Below are 15,385 nucleotides of genomic sequence, written 5' to 3' on the forward strand. Positions count from 1 at the left end.
TGCCCTCACTCACCAGCTAGATGTCTTTCACACAAGCTCACAATGGATCTGTGGGCTAGTCACGTTTTAGCACTTCGAAAATTGTACCTTGATACATTTAATCTATAGTCAATCACCACTGTCCCATTACTCTTTTCATCCTTATAATCTTCTACTGAGTCTGTGTTATGTCACAGTTTTTGTCACTGTTATCATATACTCTTAACTGTTTTATAATACAAATATTGTAGATTTTGTAGCAGTTATAATAAAAACAAAAACAACAGAAAGTTTTATCACAAAGTTAAGATTTCTAAATAACCAAGTTCCACTTTTCCAATATATCTGATCCCTGCCCACCTACACAGGCAGCTGGTTGCTTATTTCAACCTGGACTCTTTCTCCTCAAATTGGTTCTCTGTTTCTAGATAATCCAGTACTCTAGTTTAATTTAGAAATCATGCCTATTGTTGTCTCTTAAAATATGCTGCTTCCTACTGATCTGCCGATTTCTTTAGATAGCAAATAACATTTACTGAACATTAACTGCCAGACATTGTAACAGACGATCCGTGTGTTTGAACAAACAGGCAAAGAGGAAACCAGAATTGTTTTAAAAATGAGCTGCCATCGGGCTTCCCTGGTGGCGCAGTGGTTGAGAATCTACCTGCCAATGCAGGGGACACGGGTTCGAGCCCTGGTCTGGGAAGATCCCACATGCCGCGGAGCAACTAGGCCCGTGAGCCACAACTGCTGAGCCTGTGCGTCTGGAGCCTGTGCTCCGCAACAAGAGAGGCCGCGATAGTGAGAGGCGCGCGCACCGCGATGAAGAGTGGCCCCCGCTTGCCGCAAATGGAGAAAGCCCTCGCACAGAAACGAAGACCCAACACAGCCATAAATAATAAATAAATAAATAAGAATTAAAAAAAAAAAAAAAATGAGCTGCCATCTTTACTTGACTCTAAAAGCCATAACCCCGAGTGATGATTCTCAAAATCCCCATCTCCTCTTTATGATTTTCTACCCTCTAAGTGCTTGCTATCTTTGTTATTTCTTATTTTTCTATGCTATTATTATTGATATTATATTGCAGTACGGTACATGGACCTACTTAGCTTCTAGAGCTTCTGGAAACGTCCCTCTGCTCTGCTCACCCTCCCGATTCCACATCGGATGCCCCCACGGATGCAGGATCCGTGCAGTCTGGTCACTCTTGTTTCTGCTCCACACGCAGCTCTAATTACCTTCATTTCCCCCAGAGGACAGTGGGCCCTGGGACTCACAGGGGGTCCAGGGCTCCCAGCAGGAGGCCCGAGCTGGGCACTGATAGGAGAGCAGCCTGACCTCTTCTCTCTTCTCCACATCACACTGCCTCTCAGCATGGTCCCGGTTCCAGAAATTTCCAATAAGAACTTAACCATGCCTGATCCCTTGGGGGAAGCAAAGGGATGCTTAGAAAGAGCAGGTCACTTGACAGAAGTCACAGAGCAAGCATGAGAACTTGGAACACAAACTCAGGTCCTTTCAGCTGTAAACTGTCATCTTCAATGACTTAGCCACGAATATTTAAGCCCCCGGCCCCCAAATCTCCTCCACAGCACCCCTGCGTCTTTTCATTTCATGTTGACTTGATTTCTTCTATCAGGTCTTAATGATGTTTCCTCAAGTACCTCGTAGGATCTTTTAGGACTAACATATACACACTACTATATATAAAATAGATAACTAGCAAAAACCTACTGTATAGTACAGAGAACTATATTCAGTATGTATTTTGTAATAACCTATAAGGGAAAAGAATCTGAAAAAGAATATATACATACATACACACACACACACACACACACACACACACACACACACACACATATATATATAACTGAATCACTTTGCTGTATACCTGAAGCTAACACAACACTGTAAATCAACTATACATCAATATAAAAAAAATCCAGATTAAAAAAAAGAAATCCTTCACGAAAAAAAATTAGGGATAACATCTCTATACTTTTTTATCCCTAGTTCAGGGACCAATAACATTTATTAAATAAATGAATGGCATGGAGTAAAAATGTGTTCTATGTAAACTGGAGCATTTTTTAGTGTGCTGTGGAAAGGTGCAGCTATTTTTATTTGATTTTTTTTAAAAATAAATTTATTTATTTTATTTATTTATTTTTGGCTGTGTTGGGTTTTCGTTGCTGCGTGCGGGCTTTCTCTAGTTGCAGCGAGCGGGGGCTACTCTTCGTTGCGGTGCACGGGCTTCTCATTGCGGTGGCTTCTCTTGTTGTAGAGCATGGGCTCTAGGTGGGCGGGCTTCAGTAGTTGTGGTGCATGGGCTTCAGTAGTTGTGGCTCGCGGGCTCTAGAGCGCAGGCTCAGTAGTTGTGGCGCATGGGCTTAGTTGCTCCGCGGCATGTGGGATCTTCCCGGACCAGGGCTCGAACCTGTGTCCCCTGCATTGGCAGGCAGATTCTTAACCACTACGCCACCAGGGAAGTCCCTGATCTTTTGTTTTTTAAGACTTGGTTTTATAGTAAGATAAATGTCAGTTATCTATTCTGTGCCCATCATGAGACAGAATGTAAACTCCGCGACTGTTAAAGACTGGAGTTGACAGCTCACAGTGACGTTCGCTGGCGAAGGACCTCTTGACGCCAAGCCTTCACCCCGCTGGAGCGAGCGTGTCTTCCTGCTGACCATCGTTACGGGGGCTTCACAGAAAACACCGGAGAGGTACTGAACATGACACCCCCTCACCACATTTGAGTAACACAGGAAGCTCTTGGAAATATTACCCCAGACCCCTTAAGGTGTCTTGAAAACTCTGCATGAAATTAAGTACCGCCACTTTAGTTGAATTTCTTGGCACCAAGAAATTAAATTCAAATGCAAACAGAGGCGATAAAATTAAGTTGCAGTTTCCCCTATACAGTGGTCTTTCAGATAATATGGAAAATAATTAATTTTCAATACTTGCATTAAAGAAGACACAAAATTTACAAATTATCACAGTACCTCAGGACACAGCCCCCGTCCTACAGAGAGCTACTTGCCATTAATCCAAAATATCATGTAAGCTAACACAGTCAGCCTTTCTCCTTAAACCTTTCTGGCCAACTTATTAACAGGTGTTAATATGTACCTACATTAACCAGTTTAACATCTCCCACGTTCCCTCCTATCCCCAGGGAAGTGAAACTAGATATTGTTGAAGTGAAACCAACAGGTCAGTTGCTTGGAAGACAAAGAAAGAAAGAGAAACCAAAATCCTAGAAAACCCACCTCACAGATAATCAGTGCCTGAATAATTAGGAGTTTGCTAGAATACTGTATTGTTCTCGACAATAACAAGTGTTGACAAAGATGTTGGAGAAATCAGAGCCCTCTTACACTGCAGATGGGGATGTAAAACGGTGCAACCACTTTAGAAAGCAGTTGGGCAGTTCCTCAAAAAATATGAACTACAAAGTTATCATACGACCCAGCAATTCCACTCCTAAGGTATCTACCCAAGAGAATCGCAAACCTGTCTACACAAAGACTTGCGCGTGAATGTTTATAGCAACATTATTCCTAAGAGTTAAAAAAGTGGAAACAAACCACACATCCACCCAATGATGCACGAATAAACCAAATACAATGTACCCGTAGATCTGAATACTATTTGGCCACAAGAAGAAGCACTAATACATACTACATATGGATGAACACTGAAAATATTATCCTAAGTGAAAGAAGCCAGTCTCAACAGCCCATATACTATGTGATCCCATTTCTATGAAATGTCAAGAACAGGCAAGTCCATGGAGACTGAAAGCAGACCAGTGGTTGCCAGAGGCTGGCGCTGGAGGGAGGGGATGGGGAAACTTTCAGAAAGCTACACTGCCCTCTTCCCACAAATTTAGCCATAATTCACCCTTACAAGGTGCACTGGTTTATCTCCTGCTCCAACAGGCAAACATCTTGCAGCTGTCCCTGGACAGTACAGACGAAATCATTGACTCATGCCCAGCCGGTGAAGTCAAGACTCCACATACCTTAAGCAGGTAGAATTTTTAAACAGCAAACAAGTGATTCGGCCACGGAAGAAACCCAACTCAGCACAGTGACCAACTCAGTCTGAGTATCACCGATGCAGTCATCAAAGGACCACAGTTCGAAAACGGCCACAGGTTAAGAAGACGTGAAGTAACTGTCTTTTCAAAAGTCATGTGAGGGGGAGGTTGGATGAAAAATCAGTGATCCAACGCCACAGTCCGTGAACGACTCAGATGTCCACAGGAACCAACTACCGCAGTATCAAGAGCCGCGTCCCCCCCGCCGGCCACGTCCCGACTCTCGCAGGGCTGCTCCTCCTCCAGCAACGGGCCCGGACTCTCCTCTCCAGGTCCTGCCCTGCTCTTGCAGGCCAGAAGGGAAAGAGAAATCTCAGCGTGATGTTAGCTACATGAGCTTTCCTTTCTTTTTTTAAAAAAAAAAATCCTGTTCTGAATGACAAAAGTTCAGGACACCTAGAAATGCACATTTAAACCACCGCGTCTACGGGCACTCGCCCGACATAACGTGCATTTCAGCTCCGTGTACAACTGGGGTCTCACCACTCTAGAATCTGTTCTTCGAGGACCCTCTCCATGTTCGGGGGAAGCTGCCAGAGCCCACGTAACCAGAGGCAGTGGAGACCCATGAGGCGCCGTCAGGGCCTAAAACGAGGGCCTGTAGGTGGGAAGATGGACCAGACGCTTGCACAGCTGAGGCCCCCACACTCTCTTCTCCAATTCCCGCCCCTCTCCTGTGTCCCTACGGTCCTCAGGACCCCTCCCGTCTGGACTTCTCTCAGTGGATCCCCGTTCCCTGCTGACTCATCTCACCTCGCTGCTCGGAAACGCTACGAGGGACCAGGCTACGTGAGCCCTGCCCGTCGCTGTAGCTCCATCACCCAGCACGCGTGTGCGTGCGGAGCCCTCGACAGAGGACTGTCCCGGGGGGAACTGCTGCACCTTTACTCCTGCCGCTGCCTCGCTGCGTTTGGAAACCGTTCTTGCTATACTACTGCCGACGTGCTACTTACTGCCCGGCACCAAACCAAAGGCGCCCTCCCCACCTCCCCCCCGACGGCCCCGCAGCCTGGGACACCGTGAGCCCTGCTCTTCCCCAGGCTCCTGGCACGCCCCGGCCGCTGCTCTACCTGGCGCTGCTCCCGTCTATTCACCTCCTCATCAGCTGCCCTCTGTTCCACACGGGGGTTTCTCCAGCTCCGTGCGCCCGAGGGGCCACTCACTGCGCCCCCTTCCCTGCTCGGGGAGGAACTCTCCTAAGAACCAGGGGCGTCTGCACCAGGACCCACGGCCTCTTCTCAGCAGCCCCCGAGACAAGGAAACCTCCAGCGTCCCCTGCTAACACTGCCCGTTCTCCCCGCTGTCCACACCCATGGCTGGAGAACACCCCACGTTCCTCCCCCATGTCCTCACCGGTCTCCCGCCCGCACCCCCAGGTCCTGTGTCCACGTCCACACCCACGCCCCCGGCCTCGGGCTGCGCTACTGCTCACCAAGAGCTGTGATCATTTTCCTGCTCTCCATCCGTTCCGCACTCAATGCCATGTCCTCAGGGAAAGGTCCTGAAGTGTGTCCCCAGTCACAGCCAGCACCTGCCACGCTCACGTCCCTTCCCGGGTCGAAAGTCAACCTCCGCAGCCTGGTTCTCGGGCCCTCATGGTTCACACCCGCCCTGACTCACACCGACTTTCACAAACCGTAAGGAACTCCCGGGACGTGCGAGGCCCCGAGCCGGGTGTTCAGAAAGCAGCAGGCGGAACAGGACTCTCCCATCCGGCCCCGTGCGGACGCCCTGCACCTCAGTCCGCCCGCGGCTCGCAGGTCTGCGCTGTCCCCCCCGCACGGAGGCCTCCGCGGCCTCTCAAACTCCGCCGAGACCCGCCTCCCGCGCCTCTCCTCCCCAGACACATCCTCCGCGCTCCCCGCCACCCCGGCCACCCCACCAGGCCCCGGGAGTGGGCAGACCAACTCTGTCCCCTGGAGCCCGAGGCAGGGGACACGGCCCTCTGAGAGCTGGTGGCTGGGCTCTGCCGCCACAGAAGACGTGCACAGAACTGGTTCCTGACTCAGAAGAGCCCCCGGTGTCCCGGGATGTGCGGAGTGAGTGAACGGCTGGAGCTGAGGGGGAGGAGGGCCCCAGGGCCCCACATGCTGAAGGACGTGCCCTCGGCGCGCTGGGGAGCGGGGGCGGGCAGAGCCAGGCGGGCAGGTGCGCGGCCACCAAGCAGAGCTTCGAGGAGGCCGATCGACAGGCCATGGTTGCAGAGAATCCAGGAGTACCGACAAGAGGCCGTCGATTTGAAAATTCGGAGATCACCATTTAACCCGGAGTATACTTCCACTACTTGGATGACGTACATCAAATTACACCAAATTATATCGACTAGGGCTTCGCTGGTGGCGCAGTGGTTGAGAATCTGCCTGCCGATGCAGGGGACACGGGTTCGAGCCCTGGTCTGGGAAGATCCCACATGCCGTGGAGCAACTGGGCCCGTGAGCCACGACTACTGAGCCTGCGCGTCTGGAGCCTGTGCCCCGCAACAAGAGAGGCCGCGACAGTGAGAGGCCCGCGCACCGCGATGAAGAGTGGCCCCCACTCGCCGCAACTGGAGAAAGCCCTCGCACAGAAACGAAGACCCAACACAGCCAAAAATAAAATAAATAAATAAATAAATTTGTTTAAAAAAAAAATTATATCGACTAGAAGTAAGCGCAGGGGGAGGAGAGGGGCGGCTGTTCTCCAGGCCTCTGTCAGACTCTGTAGGAGGAGGCCGCGGGGACACTGGGCAGCACAGCTGGCTGAGAACCAGAGCCAGCTGGGGCCACTCAGAAAGGCAGCCACCGGACCCTCGGGGGCCACAGCGAGCTCAGTGGCCTCTGGGCATGGCCCCCGCACACCCTGAGGCGTCAGAAAAAGAGGTCTGGCACTCTCCCCTTTCTTGGGACAGTGAAGGAATTCATGGGTCTGAAAGCCTGGGAGCCTGTGACCAGTGACAGCACAGGTGACGCTGCTTTGAAAAAAGGAGTTTGCTGCCAAAGTGTCACAATGTAGAGCTCAGCGTCTGCTGGAAGGGCCTCCCGAAGGAAAAGGATTAATAAAAAGCTCTTTGTTGATTCTGCCCCGTTTGCACAAACCCGCTCCTACCCATCTGACCCACACCAAGGCCCTTTTAACTGAACAGCAGACGAAGTGTGACTTTGTGGAAATGGAATCGCTTTCTTGATAAATTAGCCAATTAGAACTTCCCCAGGACGCACAAAAGCCAAAGGCACTATGATTTCCTACCCTATCTCTCAGAATTGCTTTCTTTTTCTCTCCATTTGATGGATTTTTTCCAATAGTCCTGTTGCCCATTTCAAACAAATTGCCCCGTGGAGCCCTTCTCTCTAAAACCTGTGTTTTCCATGCAGAAAATTAATGTGCCCACTCAACTACTGTGCTTTGCTTTCACTTCCTGAAATTTAAGGCTGCAAAATCCTGAAAGGTAACTTCTCTCTAGCGAGGGGACTGGGCACAGAGGCCTGACTCAAACCCTGATGCCAACCGAAAATCATTTCTGCTGGAGCCTTAAGTCAGGGCGCGTTGTTGAGCTTCCGTCTGTGTGCAGCTCTGGGGCTCTGGGGCACCGGGGCATCACCTTCGCTGGGCCGTTGCCCCTGCTCTTCCACCTCGCACACCCTTCCCTGTCTAAAGGCTACTTTCAGCCCCTGCACCCACAGGACGTGACCTTGGCATATCCTTGATGTGTCCTCCCCTCCTGTCCTTAGTCCCACTTCTCGTTTCTAATCACTGGTGAGGCATCGAATTTTCCTGTGGTTACTCCCCAGCTTTCTAATTTTCCACTTTTACTTTGAAATTAACTCCACATCATGTGAGCAGGTGGAGGAAAGAGAACTTTTTATCGTCCACACAGGTAAACTGTCACATCCATATCTCCCCACTTGGCGGCAGTGATGATTAATGTCACGTGTTCGCTTGGCTGGGCCATGGTATCAGTTATTTGGTCAAACACTAGTCTAGATGTTGCTGTGAAGGCACTTTTTAAAAATATGATGAACAGTTAAATCAGGAGACTTTGAGTCAAGCAGATGACATGACCCTCCATAATGTGGGTGGGCCTCATCCAATCAGTAGATGGCCTTAAAAGACTGAGGTCTCCCAAAGAGAAAGGGATTCAGCCTCAAGACTGCCTTTGGGGCAAGACTGCGATATCAGCTCCTGCTAGACTCTCCAGCCTGGCGAGCTGCCCTGTAGACTGTGCTGTTGCCAGCCCTGCAACTGTATGAGCTCATTCCTTAAAGCCAGTCAACTTCTCGGTCTCTCTCGCTCTCTCATTTCAGTTCTGTTTCTCTGGAAGAAACTGTTAAATCCAGGTAATCAGAAATTTTCAATAAAATGCCTCATACGATCTCTAAAATGCCATGCCTTGTATGTTGAGACCAATGATTTGCTTAAGGTTTCTGAAATGAGAGCATATTCAAAGACTAGATATGCAGAATTGTCAATAATCATGATGTCAAAAATGACAGGCTACTAATGGACTCAAAATTGAAGAAGTAAATTATTTCCAGAGGTAAAATCAAAGTCCTAACTTAATTTGGTCCTTGCAAATCTCAGTCCCTTAATTCTCTGCATTGGTTTATTTCTTACAGAATGGATTTCCAAGTAGCTTTAGAGTAAATTATAGCCTTGAATCAGAAAAATCTAAATTATAGGCCCCTAAAAAAATCATACTCATGGCAGAACGTTGCCAATAAATAAAATCCCTTGTGAAAAAAATCTTTCATAAAGCAAGCAATAAAATTTTACCTAGTGCCTGTCATGTGTGCTGGGAACAGTTATAAACAAAAGCATTTACTGTATAGCCCTTGGTCACACAAACTAGCATCTACTCAGCGCCACAAACACACGTCACAGTGAGGTGCTCTGGTCTCCATTATTAGGAAAGGCTTATATTAAGTTACATAAAAGGGGGAAATGCCCAAATTGGTAACAAATACAATTACAGAGTAGGTCCCCTGGAGAAGCAAAACATAATGTAAAATGAATGCACTTTTCGAAAGACTGATGATTCCCAGCGCCTGCCCTGAAAGGCGTGATTTATTTCCTGGGGAACAACTCATATATCCACTCAAATTCTGTAACAGTAAAGCAATGCTTACTTTTGATACACGCTACCACTTGACCTTAAACTCAGAACAAAAATAAAACAATGGGTTTTCCTTTCACTCCGATCTCCCTTAAGATAACGAAAGAACTATTTCATTTAAAAACAGCAGACTGGACCCATCCTACCTTTCCAAGTCTTCAAAAGGCCACCACCGAGGTCACACCACAGTAGGGATGAATTTATTTTAGGTCCTGGTCGCTCAGCAGGAGAGCTCAGACCATGAAATTATCAGAGCTTTGAACTTTGTCCTGCACAGAACACAAAAACCCACCAGTGTGATTTGTAGGTTCATGCTGCTGCCTGGCATTAAGTTAATGTATAACAACAATTACACATCAGAGAGAAAAAAAATCAACAAGTTAAATATACACTCCAGAAAAACCCAAACTAGCAACAACAATGAGAATGTGATCATCTTGGCAATGCGGCTGGCCCTATCTGTATGTTTCCCCCTCTTTCCCATACGTGGGAGGGTGCTTGCTTGGGACCAGGCAGTGGGTGTGTGGACAGGTGACAGCTGGGCCCACCTGTGACCCAGTCAACAGGGGCGGTTCTGTTCAGCTGCATCATTTGGGTTTCAGGACAAAAGCAGTCTGACTACTTGGGTTTGGGTAGAACCAAAAATTCTTCCCAGAGGATTTTCTGTTGGGAATTTCAACATTCAAAGGAGTTTAACACTGATTTCTCAAAATGAGTCATTCTCAGTGAGCACAGATACCAGATACTTCTTCAAAATCAGTCATTCAAACATGGCGGTCAACACTGCCATGAATAAAGAAGGAGCCAGTCATTATATGAGGTGATTTGAAAACAATAATGAATATAATTCAACTCTCAAATTACTACATGCCTTTCTTTCTAGTGTGAATGTAAACTCAGGTTTTTGATTGTGGATACCTCAAAGATAAGAGAAGTCCTTCTATATTAGGTGGGAATCTTTTATATCTAGTTCCCCATGGATGTTTAAAGACACTGTAATGTAAAATGTACAATGAAAATCTAAATGGAGATGATGTTTGTCACTGATTTAAAACATTCCTATAGATCACCATAAGTTAAGCGTTCAGGGAATCATTCTTTGTATTCAACTAAGACAGAGGATCATTCTAAATTTTAAATTGCTTTTTAGGATAAAAAGATGGTAGTTCATTAAAATCCTGATAAACATTCACTAAATCGATAGAAGTCTTGAATATTAGTTGGCATGTTTGAAATAAATACATCTTCATCGATATCCAAGAAAAGGATAGGTAACTCTCCCATAAGATGTTATAAAATTAATGTATAATGCATCCCTGTTTACTAAATAATTAGCCTCCATTTTGTAAACCATAGAAATCACATTTCTCAGATCATTCTACCAGAAGAACAAGAATCCTTCTGAATTCCTGTAATCTTTATTTTGATAGAGAATCACAGGTGGATTGTTAAAGGTTTATTTAGGCTATGTGGGAACTTAATATATGTTAATTAATAAAACTGAATGATTTTTAATACGTTTAAAAAAAAAAGCAGCAGCTAGTGACTCTTCACTTAGTACTTTATGTAACTTCTCACAACAGTCCTGTGAAGGAAATTAGCTTTTCTGGGTGACTTTTAACAAGTTACCTAACCTCCCTGAGCTTCACAGGGTGCGAGTACTAATGTCTGCTCACTGTGTTGTATGTAGGAAGTGAACCAATACATGAAAAACCCAGGTAGCACCATTTCAGAGGATGCTTACATGATCATTTTAAAAATCGCACAGGGCAAGATCAGGATTTGAACGAATGCTCTAAATTTCCAATCCCAGTGTGGAGAGCAATGCAGGTCACCTCTCTTCCTCCCCCAGGCCAGGTGCGCCAACAGGTAAGGCCACCGTCAGCCAATGGAGAGCGTTATAAAGTAACACATGCCTTGATTTGGATCTCTGAAAACTTTCCACGTAGAAAGAGTTCCAACTTTTGGACATGACGCTTTTTCGGGTACTAAGTTTAAGGAGTGAGGATGCCTGGTCAGATGTTTCTAGTTCTGCCACCAACCTTGGTTTGCTTTGATGGCATTTTCCACAGGGAAGAGTTATGTCTACATGGAAGGAAGTTTGCATTCATTATATTTGACTTATAGGTGAAAAACGTATGTTCAATTTATGTGATTTTTGAAACACTCAGTCCTCTGCTAAAACAACTTCAACGTACAAATGAAAGAAAACGAAATGAAGAGATTTAGACTCAGTAAGAGAAAGAACCCAAGAGAGTACTGGAAAAAATAACTCAAAAAAAAAAAAAAGAGAGGCTTTAACCTTATTGCTAGGAAGTCACGTGTGCATGTAGAAATCTTTCTCTACCTTTGCTGGCCAGTTACCATGAGCAGGAAATATATGTGAGTAGACATCTTTCTTGAGAAGCCCCATAAAGCCCGATCCCAAATGCAGCAATGACAATCACGGTGCCCCTCGCCCCCTGTGAGGCCCCCCGCCAGCACGGAGAACAGTGCCACGACATGCGGGTCACGGTGGTACACACCCCCAGCCCGCCCCCCGGGGTCTCGTCGGGTGCGTTTGGACGGACTAGGCCTTGTTTAATGGGTCTGCTTAACGATGCAGAACAACAGTGAGTTTTCTAATGCCGATAAAATCTGCACGGCAAACTGTAACCCCATTAGTAGCACCCAAAACTACTAGAAATGAAGGTTTTGAAAAATTAAGGGATACAGCTTAAGGAAGGATAAAGACAGGACCATAAAAATCATAGCATTTGAAGTCACGCTAATCTCATCTTTACACTAAGGGTGGTGGGAAGACTCAGCCTTTCTAGAAATAGCTTGCATGTCACCCAGCCAGGCTTCCTTCCCAAGGCGGGATTCCTCCTACAGGGAAAAAAAAAAAAAGAAACCGAAGAGGAGTTTTCCACAAGTAGGTTAATAATTTCAACGCAACTTTTCACTCAGACACGTATCGGCTGCGAGGCTATAGCAGGTACTGATGACAAATACGGGAACACAATCACTTAACCCTCAGCTCTTACTAAACGCAGCTCCTGTGTGAAGTACCCCTCATGGAGAACCTCTGTGAACCCTCGGAAAGGCCCTAGGACCTTGGCCCTAGGATCCTGGGCGACAATCAGGAAGCGGGGAAAATCACGCGCCAGTGAGTGCCGGAACTTGGGCCCAGGCTGGCTGACTCTGGAGCCCATGACCTTAGGCATTTCCTCAAGGGAAAATTACATTCTTTTACAACAGCTTCCAGAGACATTCCAAAGAATTATTAGAAAAAAAGAGTACTCCTTTGTCAAAGAATTTAATGAGGAAAAATTTCAGCTAATCAGCTGTTAAAATTTCATATACTGAACCAAATCATCTATTATTTCAAACAAATACTAGAATATGGTTAATACTAGATAAATATTAAATATGAATATTAAAATATGGCTAATATCAGCTTCATTCTTTAAAAGGAGCTTAAGCCATCAGTTCTAACAGTCATTATTTATTGGTAACTAATTGCACAAAGAATTGGGGGTCTGGGGGGAAAGGGGAGTGACTGTTAGTGGGCATGGGGGTTTCTTTCTGGGGCAATGAACATGTTCTAAAATTGACCGTGGGGATGATTCCCATGACTCTGTGAATATAATAAAAACAATTTAATTCTGCACTTTAAATGGATGAGTGGCACAGTATGTCAATTATATTTCTTTTTTTTTTTCAATTGTAGTTGTATTAGTTTCAGGTGTACAGCAAAGTGATTCAGTTATACATATCTATATGTATACATATACAAAAGTATATGTATATGTATACATATACATATACTTTTTCAGATTCTTTTCCCTTATAGGTTATTACAAAATATTGAGTATGATTCCCTGTACTATACAGTAGGTCCTCATTGGTTATCTATTTTATATATAGTAGTATGTGTATATCAATTATATTTCAATAAAACTGTTTAAAAAAGAAACAAATGAGGCTGGTGGCTTTGCTGTGGTGCCAATTCATTCTTTTTTTAAAAATTTTTATTTCATATTGGAGTATAGTTGATTAACAATGTTGTGTTAGTTTCAGGCGTGCAGTCCATTCATTCTTAATAGAGTAAGAAGGTGGTAACAGGCAGGAATGGTGAAGAATGAACCACAGGGTTACAATCTCAGCTCAGCCATTAGACAGAATGTGTCAGCTCAGGTCATTATTTAAACTTTCTGATCTTCAATATGTGCATCTTTCTTATGCAGAGAATAATGCCCTCCCAGCACCGAATGGCACACAGTAGGCATGCTTGTTATGGTACTTGTTATTACTAGTACTGTTAATCACTATATACAAGTAATGTCAGGTACACACTGCTATATTTAAAATAGATAACCAACAAGGGCCTACTGTACAGCACAGGGAACTCTGCTCAATATTCTGTAATAACCTAAATGGGAAAAGAATTTGAAAAAGAATAGATACATGTATATGCATAACTGAATCACTTTGCTGTACACCTGAAACTAACACAACATGGTTAATCAACTGTACTTCAATATAACATAAAAATTTTAAAAAAAACAAGTAATGTCATAATTGTGGAGTAAAACAAGCTCTTACTACAAGAAGACAGATGCATGTTTCTCAGACGTTTCTAAAAGATCTCTATTTGTGGCAGCCATATCATAAAGCAGCTCAGTGAACTGCTGGTAATTCAACACACATTTTTAAAAGCAAGCTCAGGACTGGCAAGCACGGGTTTTCAGCTTGAATTTCATAGCTCTCATGCCGTTTTGGCCTACACGGGGAGTTTTTTAAAAACCGAATTCATTTTCAATATTTAAGAATAGAGAGATTTCGGGCGTCCCTCGTGGCTCAGCGGTTAAGAATCCACATGCCAATGCAGGGGACACGGGTTCGATCCCTGGTCCGGGAAGATCCCACATGCCGCGGAGCAGCTAAGCCCGCGAACCACAACTACTGAGCCCGCGAGCCACAACTACTGAAGCCCGCGCACCTAGAGCCTGTGCTCCGCAACAAGAGAAGCCACCGCCATGAGAAGCCCGTACACCGCAACGAAGAGTAGCCCCCACTCGCCGCAACTAGAGAAAGCCCGCGCGCAGCAACAAAGACCCAACGCAGCCAAAAATAAATTAAATAAATAAAACATTAAAAAAAAGAATAAAGAGATTTCACTTGCATTAAGATTTCTGGATTCTCTTGGAAAATAAGAAAGTTTGCTAACACTGGGCCACCTTCCCTTGGGACCCGACAGGCAGAACCTACTGAGTTTCCATCCAAACGGCATAGCTCCTGTTACATGCCTGGCCCCAGAAGGCAAACGCAGTTGCAGCATTGGGGCTGTCACAGATACAAAGACCACCGGCCACAGCTCTCTACCCACTGGAGCTCAGAGACCAGCCAGAGATGACAGTGAAAACAGCCATAACTAAATAGGCAGGGTCCCTTATGATCAGCCAGATTCACTTCACAGACAGGGAAACAAGGCTCAAAGAAGTTACGTGATTTATCTAAGGCAAACCATATCAGCCAGACCAACGGATACATGCCTGAATTGTTATACAGGCATTTGATCACTTTCTTCCAAATATCTCTAAGAACTTAATGTCACAGTTAAAAATAATGGTGAATCAGGGAAGTACAGCGGTGTCCACGTCCGCCATGCTGTGACTAACTGAGGAATAACAAAGAAGTTGAATAGACCATTTTCCGCTTCTTTTTATACTAGGAAGAAAGGAGGAGGCTTGTTAATAAAATGATAAACAATAAAGCATGAGCTTGTTATTTTTTAACAATTAATAGTCTGTCAACCACCTATAATGGAAGAGAATGTAAAAAAAGAATATATATGTTTATATATGTATGTATAACTGAATCACTTTGCTGTACACCTGAAACTAACACAATATTGTAAATCAACTATATTTCAATAAAATCTTTTTTTTTTTTTGGCTGCCCCACGCTGCTTGTGGGATCTTAGTTCCCTGAACCTGGGCCTCCTGCAGTGGAAGTGCGGAGTCCTAACCACTGGACCACCAGGGAATTCCCAATAAAAATTTTTTAAAATAAAAGTAAAATATCAAAAATAGATTATCAACCAATCATCTACCATTTATTTAGATATATGGAACTTCTTTAGAGAATTAACAGAAAACACGGTGATTAAATTAAAGAGCCCCAAGGGGACAGAAAGAAGACAGGACCATTTCCAG

At 45.1% G+C, this 15,385-nt stretch overlaps 1 protein-coding gene across 12 annotated transcripts in view; it reads right to left on the reverse strand.

Moving 5' to 3' along the window:
• SPATA13 (spermatogenesis associated 13) overlaps positions 1-15,385 on the reverse strand; it is a 266,445-nt gene that overhangs the window by 91,083 nt on the left and 159,977 nt on the right. The window contains exon 2 of one of the 12 annotated variants that reach the window (XM_082365031.1): positions 9,332-9,454. The exons of the other annotated variants lie outside the window; for them this stretch is intronic. The gene's annotated coding sequence lies outside the window, so the exon portion shown is untranslated. The remainder of the gene's footprint in view (positions 1-9,331; positions 9,455-15,385) is intronic. 12 annotated transcript variants of the gene reach the window in all.

This window comes from Balaenoptera borealis (assembly GCF_965194805.1).
Source record: "Balaenoptera borealis genome assembly, chromosome: 18".
In the NCBI taxonomy this organism is placed as follows: domain Eukaryota; kingdom Metazoa; phylum Chordata; class Mammalia; order Artiodactyla; family Balaenopteridae; genus Balaenoptera; species Balaenoptera borealis.